Raw genomic sequence first — 9,574 nt, 5'->3', positions numbered from 1 at the left:
TTTTGGTGTCGACATACTTGGTAAGCCCACGCATTTTTAGTTTCGCACGGCACCAACAGCACTCATGAATTCAACGAGGTGCGTAAAAAAGCATCCCACCTATTTTTTCAATAGTGTAGGAAACCTGATACCACTCTACAGTCCATGCGTGAAAGTACGATCATATACATTTGATAGAGTTATACGTGTCACTACCACCATATGGATGTTCTTTGCAGTTCGAATACGGCCGCCGTGGCAGGAAGTCGAACCTGCGTCCATTAGCATAGTCACACGACCCCCAATAAGGCTATGCTACCACGGCAGGTGAAAGCACAAAGGGAAACAGGCTGCGAAGTTTCACCGAACGTTTATTCGCCAGACTAGATTACAACCATCAGAAACTTTTTAAACATCACCATAACTAAACTTTTGTGAAAAGTGAACCAATGACTTCTGTAGGTTAAACCAAATTCTCTATCGCATTCGTTTTGAATTGCCCATGCCAGCACTGAGAAGTAGGAAGGAATTATGCACGCGAGCAGTACGTCTTTCTCGTCCATGATTCTCCTTTGTCGTGAGAAACTCAACACAAAATGCACTTCTAGTAGCAGCTGTGCACAGCAAGTAAGTACTAACGCTCACTCACCTTTGTGAAAAGAGTATTCCGAATCCAGAGTAATAACCACCACAGCCACAGCGCTAACAACAAAATTGTGCCACGCACTATGATTGCAAGTTGACACGCGAAGCGAATCGCGAGAAGCATCTGAAGCAGAAAAGTATGCAGGCACAACATTCTATAAAGTTATAGTAAACTTGCGCACTGCAGCGATAGTTCCTCCACTCAAGTATGAGAGCTGCCGCGGTGCCAACAGCCACTGTCATGGCTCACGAAAAAATACCGTCGGATGCGAGGTCATCGCTTATTTATCTCGCAAGACCCGCGTTGTAACGTACGTATACACTGCTAGGACGGTCGTTACCGCATCAAAAACATTGTCATTGAAGGGCTAGTGGTGTATTATATCCATGGCTAACGGTCACACTTGTGGCACGCACGTAAAAAGAATATAAGCAAACGTTAAGACGAAACAACTAAACGAGGTCGACGTGACCACAGAACAAAAAGTTTGGTCTGCATGCTGCGCCCTCTCCAAGTAACAAGAAGAAAAAAAAACGTGACCTCCGAAATAGCTAACGCGTAGCAAGTGTTTGCTCTCTCAGAGGCTTCAAGAAAAAAAAAGTAACTGTGGCAGTGGTCGACAGATGGCGCAGCGTTCGAAAGGCCGTGGGCATTCTAAGCACGGCTTGGGGCATCCAACTTCGTGAAAACCTGATAAGCTCTAGTAATTAATCCGTTCATTATTGTGCAACCATTTCTTAACTAAGGTTTGCCTAAGCATCAGATACAATATATTTACGCGTGCGCATGTTGTGGTATTGTTAAAAAACGTAAAAAAAGTGTAAGAAAACTTACTTGTACCTGTGCCACTCAGGTCAGTTGAAATTCATCGCTATATAAGCTGGCGCGCTTCCATGGTAGAGTGTGAGTAAACACGTCGAGGTGTGAGCCATTGGTTTTGGATGGTTGATTGTGCTGTTGTTGTGTACTTATTAGCGTATACGCAAGTGTACTTATTGCGTACTATTTGTGTACTCTGTGACCATGTGTGCATGTGTAGCTATATGGATTGCATCAGCACATAATAGGCTTTCGGTGTCCGTAAGTGGTCTTGAATGGGTTGATGCGTAAACAATCCGCAAGGGAGCCGTGATAGTGGGTAGTAACAGCAAACAAACGTCGCGGCAGTCAACTTTTTTTAATTTTGTTCAATTCCTCCAGATGGCGCCACCACCTACTTCATTGCTATGACGCTCTCATACCTCCAGTCATTTATATATCGTTGAACATCTATCTATCAAAGCTGCACTACGGATTCGGAATGGTTTCGGTGCGATCGAGTGTACGGCTTGGAGGCACAACTCGTGACCTGCGGACCCGTAAGCGCATGGATAACGTCGCTACACTATGTGAATCTGCGAGAAATAAATACATCAAGCCTAGCATGCACTCTTCAGGTGAGGGCTCTGCAGAAACCGTGTCTTTCGGAGTGAACGTGGCTTCGCTGACCGAACGAAACGTACTTGCTCCATCGTTCTCTTTCGCGATGTGTTCACTGCCACAGGTTCGTCTGCTTGTTTTTATAATCATTTCGTTCAATATCAAGCTCAGCGGGACCGTTTTTTGTAACTTTCAGTGCCGTGTACTCCTTACCAGTCGAGAATCGTTGCATTTGCTAAGCCTACTCGCTTTGCCGGGGGGCAGCCATGTTGATTTTCATAAGGAGGAACGTGTTTCTCCGTGGATGAGGGAGCAACGTTTCTCTATTTGAAGACGAACATTGGGGACATCACCGTTCCTCCCTAAATGGAGAGTACGTCACTCCATTTTTTTTAAGAGTGTACCTTCATTTTGTATCTTTTATTCAGTTTAATTACAATGCCTACCACCCTTTCATTAATGCTATAGAAATCCTCTATGTTGCCAGCTATGTTTCTGTGAATTAGGAACCCTACTCCCAGTTCTCTTCTGTCTGCCAAGCCCCGATAGCAAATGACGTGCCCATTCTGTAGCACAGTATAGGCCTCATCTGTCCTCCTAACCTCACTCAGCCCTATTATATCCCATTTAATGCCTTCTAGCTCCTCGAATAATACAGCTATACTTCCCTCACTAGATAACGTTCTAACGTTAAACGTTGCTAAGTTCAAGTTCCAATGGTGGCCTGTCCGTATCCAGAAATTCCTAGCACCCTCTGCTGCTTTGCAGATCTGACCGCCGCCGTGGTCAGTTGCTCCGCAGCTGGTGGAGACTGAGGGCCGTGAGTTAATTGACGAATGCCTACGGGAGGGGGTGGCCAGATACTGCACCAGGGTGGCCAATCCTTCTCTGGTGAGATCATCGGTGCGTACCGGCTTTAAGCCGGTACGATCAGACAGTAGACAATGCAATAATAATCATCAAAACGTCCATCTACTGCAAAAACCGGATAGGTAGAAACACAGCACATGATACCTTGAATAGAAAAAGGTTCAAGCTATTTTAATGAGAACTGTATGTAAAGTAAACCATTGAGTTCATGTTTTTTGTTAGGGGTGAAGTTCCTTACGCCGTGGGTTGTACGTCCCGTGTCGCCGTAGTTGCAACTTCCCGCTTAGTCCTTAGAATGTCCGCTGGATGGCGGTACTTGCATATAATTATTGATGAATATATGATGAAAAGATGCGAGATGGCAGTATTTGGAGTGTTCACTAGATAGACGGACGGATGGATGGACAGACTGAAAGACAGGCAGGCAGATGTACGGATGGCAGGACGCATAGATGGATGCCCGGGCGGACAAACGGACGCATGGACGCTTCGCCCCACTCATCAACATTCACTCCGTGAATATACTGTGATTTCTTTTTCGCATTTCATATGCTTAAATAAAATTTCCTCTTGCACTTCATGGCTGGGTATCATTAAAAACGGGCGTGCAATTGCAGTTTGCTAGGAGGCAAACCCCTTAGAGATTATGGATGTTTCCTGTACTTTAAACACGCCGTCTGTGCTAAGCACTGTAACGCAAGAAAACAATATGACATTTGGGATGGATTCGATGAATCTATTGACATGGCGAGTAGTGCAAATGCTCCTTGATTTCTGGTTTCAGACACTTTCACAAAATCAGCGCCACTTTCACGGGCACTTGACATGCCCCCTGCTTCCTTTTTTTAACTTATTCAATATATTTTAGACTAAACACAGCAGCCTCTCAACCAAAGCTTCCCAGTTGCCGCCTGATCTCCTCCGTGATGTTCTAAATATGCGTCACCCCCTAAATGCACTCTCAAATGAGGCAGCAACACAATATCCGTTCTAGGCCTTTACCGTGTCGTTACCGCATTTTTATGATGTGTGTTCAGTGGAATTAGTGTATAGATATAATTATTTTTTTCACTAAAGGTCCAGCCATAAAAAGCCTCTAATCACTCACAGATAGTGGCTTTTACGACTTAGAACACTTTCCGAGAACCGCCGATGCTGCAAGTTCTCCTCCGCCATGACGTCTCAGAAACATGTAACTAATTGACGCATTAGCACGGATCCCTTTGGCATAGAAAACACGTTTCCGACTTTTGATCGTTTATTTTAAGTTATAACCTACTCAGTGTAACCTACTTACGGCACTTTGTGAGAGGTGTCAGCACACATTCATCGCAAGAACGTTCCGCTTGGAGAGGATACCTTTTGAGATTTCCCGTTTGGGCGTACATGAATCCCGAGAGAACAGAAAAAGAAGCTAGTCAGGATAAACCTTGCGTGTTCGGCCCCATTCGCTAAATACGATAGGGTCGTAAGGTCGAAACTTGGTTCGAAGGAAGCTACTCAACTACCGACTACACATTTCACTCTGAACATTCCTCCTCTAGCTCTTCCAATACTACGCACGCACCTGTTAACACCGTTCAATCGTTCACTGCACTGTTGCGATTGTAAACGCACACTAAAATTCACTGAATTTGTAGTTGTATGCGCACGCTAGAATAAAGAAATGGGCGCCTTTTACTAAAAGCAGTTACTGACATATACCATTATTGATGGAACTGCATACGGGAGTCAGCTTTGTCGATTTTGATGAACCAGCGGTGAATCGTGATAACGGTGCACGAAGGAAAAACTTCTGCAGGCGCAAGGATGCATGCGTGGGCAGCGCAAATGCGATGTATAAAAGAGCGGCCATTGGCGACCTGTCCTGTAACATCGTCACAGGAGGCCGCATACCACACCTAGATGTGGCAGCTGTTTCAAGCCCTTCTTAAGTAAGTGATTTTAAGCCTTGTGTATGACGCCCTGAGAGTTGCTGCGTACGTTTTATAGGCAATATGCGAAATTAAAAGTGCCATCTAGTGAATGCAGCAGGTACCATATCCGCCATTTTGATGCTGGAGAGGTGTGACCAGTATGCGCGAACGACCCACTTGTGAACGTACGCGTTTCAATGCCGTTGACATCTGTTATGCGTCTTCCCAATCCCGTAGGTCAAACATAAACAAAGATCTGCTCGTGGAACTACCCCGTGCGTCAACGAGGAAGCTTCAATAGCTTCGGCAACTGTTTGAGGTGGGCCCCACACACTTATGCCATGGCACGGCCATTGAATTTCGTTAGCTGCAAAAGTGGTAGTTGTAAACCTGATTGGCCAAATGGGCGCAATTGTTGCATTCAATTCGGTACGACGTGCCATGACCCCATCGGGTCATCGTCATGGCGGAAGCGGACAGGACTGGTTGGGATGTTGTGGCCTAGCTAGCGCTAGATGGGCAACAGCAAAAAGCGGCCTTTTCCGCTTGCGGTAAAGATATTGGCCCGGTCCTCATGTCGTTCCTGCACGACGGTGCACTCGCGCTGATGCGCGCCCGGGCGTGAAATGTCGTGAAAGTAAAGGGCATATGGAATGTTAGTTTTACACTCGCAGGTCGGCACTAAAGAATGGACGTTACTATCGGCCCACAGCGCGCCCAGTGTGCTGCGGCTACAGTATCTGGGCCGGCCATTGTTTTCTTCCGTCCCTATGTCACTTGTGTCGTGCCACCGCATGTTTTAGTCACTAGACACGATACCAATCTCGGACCAGATCATGTCTGCGAAAGTGATAATCATGGTGGGTACCCGCTTTCCTCTCTTTTTTGTCTTTGATCAGACAATGCCTTTATAGTTTCAGGTTTGGGATTTCACCTTGGCCTCTGGTACATAATGTTCCTGCACCTGGTCATGCCTCAGATCGAGGACGTTCGTCCATTGTGACCTTTCCTCTCCTTGCGTCAGTAACTTTGCATATCCAACCCTGCACTTCGTTCCCTGCACGTAACTTTGCATCGAGCTTTTTCGGGCCGTACTGCGAATTTGTTGGCGAACACCGAAACGCTTGTTTATAGTTTTAGTCTGCACGATGGATTTTCGTCTCGCGTGTCAGCGTGTCCCAGAGATGAAATTCGTCAGGTGGTGTCTGCACTCCTGCGAATATGCTCTGGCAATCTGGCTCTGTTTTTCAAGTGGTTCATCAAGATCAAGTGTGTGAAGCCGCGTCAACGTACCCGAAAAAAGGTCAATATTGTCAATTAGGCATTAAAACTACATAAATTACTCCCTGTCGTTATAATACCGACATATTCTTTGAAATTCAGTGCTGGCATTTACAGTTCATTCTTTGTGCTCGCTATATGATAAGACAGCTTAAATACATAATTGCCTTACCGTATTAGCTCATACGCACTTATAAATTTCATTTCTTGCTATAAATTAGTTGCTGCCGATGTCCACTTCAGAGACTCATATAAAAAAACTATTGGTTCATTTTTGTGGTGCACCTCTTTGATGCTCTTGTTACCAGTGGCGTTCGATATCTTGCGTAAGGATACCACTCCGAAGAGTTAGCGGTGGTCTTGAAAAAAAAAAGAACATTTCTTTAACTGAAGCCTTTGGTGCACGTGTTGACTTCATTATCACCATCCTTACTACGACCACTGCAACAGGGCAAAGCCCAGTGGCATACTCATACACGGGCCCTGTGCTCCCACCGCACCCCGAAAGATTTATTTTTTTGACATAGCATACAGATTATAACTTAATTGACACTTGGCCACATCTACCCTGCCAAGCCCCAACTTGAGACGAAGTGCCCGCCTCCCCACCCGATGAGAGGAGGTTGCTACGCACGCATGACGATTATTGAGATGAGTTAAGAAGAACGTTGTACTTAAGAGGAAACCAACCAAAAACACGAAGACGACGAAGGAACCGGACAGCACAAGTGCAGGAATTGTCTTTAAATATTCAACCATTAAAGTCCCCATGCACACGCATATGAACAAGCTGCGCACGCATGCGTAAATGGGCCATTTGAGCAGTGTCCGCAAGGCGCTGATTATTCCAGGTCTTGCACTAAGACCAGTGATAGAGCTGGAACATTCGACAACACATGGATAAATCCTGCCATGCTTCAGCGATTCTCAGTTGATCGACAGCCGACGCTCTGTTCGCCGCTCTCAGTGCCCGCGTATTGCTGTAATCTGAGCTTCAGCTTCCTGGCCGCGACTCTAGCCGGATAAAGTTTCATTTTAGCATCGAGTCTGCGGTCTTTGTTTACGTCATGACCCCATGGCAGTATTTTATTTCAAGTATACCGTGTTGGAGCAAGCGGAGGTCATGACACTACAGCACTTTATACTCGGAAAAACAAAAACAAAAATCACTTCAGAGGCAAAAAGAAAAGTGCGAAAGTCGGCTTCTGACTTTTCATATTCGAGTTTCGTCTTAGAACATCATGTTTTTGAGTAAGTGGTAACTCACCTTATAAAACTAATTGTGAAACGTAAGCACGATAGCAAAGCAACTAGTACACAAATAAAAAAATTGGATGAGACCTCGTTGATAGTTTTGGTCGCTATTGTTGATTTGATTGATTTGCGGGGTTTAACGTCCCAAAACCACCATATGATTATGAGAGACGCCGTAGTGGAGGGCTCCGGGAATTTCGACCACCTGGGGTTCTTTAACGTGCACCCAAATCTGAGTACACGGGCCTACAACATTTCTGCCTTCATTGAAAATGCAGCCGTCGCAGCCGGGATTCAGTCCCGCGACCTGCGGGTCAGCAGCCGAGTACCTTAGCCACTAGACCACCTTGGCGGGGCCGCAATTGTTGACGACGTGCCGATTTAATGAATGAGGCTCAGTTTGAAGCAGTTGCAATGTTCAGCTCATTTCCTACTACAAAATCTCTTTTTGAGTCTGTGTAATAGTCGGCGACGGCCCATTTCGATTCCAACTGTTTTAGAAGCTAAAGTTACTCAGACGCGATTTACACTTCTGTAAAATTTAGCCTAGCTCTAGTTTTTGCGTTTGGCTCTCGCCAGAAAAAAACAAAAAAAAACGCCACGCTTTACCTTGTTTCTGTTATTTTATTTCGAAGGTTTCACAAGGCTCACTTTGATCTTATTTCTTCTTTTGCCAATGACACTGACTGATTTGAAATTGGGGGCGCAGCCAGAGCTTTTGCTGCGCAGTGGTACGTAAGAAATTACCTTGACGTGCGGACGTGTCTACAGCGGTCAAAAGGGTCGAGGCAGGCTTCAATGGCTTGCTGTGCGAGCATGGCAGTCTACTTTCTACAGGCACTACATGGTGGAACTTCCCTCTGCGCTGCAAAGGCTCTGCGCCCCTGTTTTCACATCAGTCAGTATCATCGGAAAAGAAGAAATAGGATTGAAGTTAAAGTGTATGGAAGCCTTCAAAAGAAACAAAACAGGGCAAAGTGTGATGTTACTTTAATTTATAGAGACCGGATTATAGGCAAATCCCAGTTTTGTTCCTTGCGTTCCTACCGTGCCATTTTGATATGCGTGCATGAATTAGAGGTTATAATAAGAACTTTTATGATGTTTTTATAGTGCCTATAAATGCATATTTCGGGTGTTGTAGCCTAAATGCCTATAAGTACCTATAAATGCTTATTTTCCTAATTAGCACCTGTATGAGCGCTATTTATGCCCAAATTTTGTTTTCGAGCTCAATATAAAACCGTTATTTATGTAAAAAAGACAACATTGGTATTTTCAACCACTATGAGGTTCAACAACATCCTCTATTTCTAACAACTTCTGCAAAAAAATAAAAAAAACGCTAACCGCAGTGAAATGGCACTCGCTGGCCACCTTACGCCACAGAGCTGACATGCTCCAAGCGATTGGAGGAGGAGCATGAGGAATGCAAAAGACGCTGTTTCTGCTGCCCTAAGTGGAAGCATATATCTCAGCGTCCGCAGGGGAAGGAGGTTAACGAGTGGAAGATGGGGGGGGGGGGGCCCGCCGCGGTGGTCTAGTGGCTAAGGTACTCGGCTGCTGACCCGCAGGTTGCGGGATCGAATCTCGGCTGCGACGGCTGCATTTCCGATGGAGGCGGAAATGTTGTAGGCCCGTGTGCTCAGATTTGGGCGCACGTTAAAGAACCCCAGGTGGTCGAAATTTCCGGAGCCCTCCCCTACGGCGACTCTCATCATCATCTGGAGGTTTCGGGAAGTTAAACACCACATATCAATCGGAGTGGAAGATGTGATATGAAATAAGAGCAGCGTCTATGGGCGAGGACGTGGCGACCGTCTTCCACAGTCAGTTGTCCAGTGTCCTGAAGGAACGGAAGAACCGCCCTAAAAAACCTAGGTGTTGCGGTAAGAAAGAAACAGCAGGTTTTTCTGTGCAGCCACGGGTAGAGGGAGAACGAATGAAAAACCATGGAGGGCCACACATGGAATGCTCGCCCCGCCACGGTGGTCTAGTGGCTAAGGTACTCGGCTGCTGACCCGCAGGTTGCGGGATCGAATCCCGGCTGCGACGGCTGCATTTCCGATGGAGGCAAAAATGTTGTAGGCCCATGTGCTCAGATTTGGGTGCACGTTGAACTCCAGGTGGTCGAAATTTCCGGAGCCCTCCACTACGGCGTCTCTCATAGTCACATGGTGGTTTTGGGACGTTAAACCCCACAAATAAG

This window comes from Rhipicephalus microplus, unplaced genomic scaffold (assembly GCF_043290135.1).
Source record: "Rhipicephalus microplus isolate Deutch F79 unplaced genomic scaffold, USDA_Rmic scaffold_15, whole genome shotgun sequence".
In the NCBI taxonomy this organism is placed as follows: domain Eukaryota; kingdom Metazoa; phylum Arthropoda; class Arachnida; order Ixodida; family Ixodidae; genus Rhipicephalus; species Rhipicephalus microplus.
Note: the sequence above shows the minus strand (reverse complement) of the source record.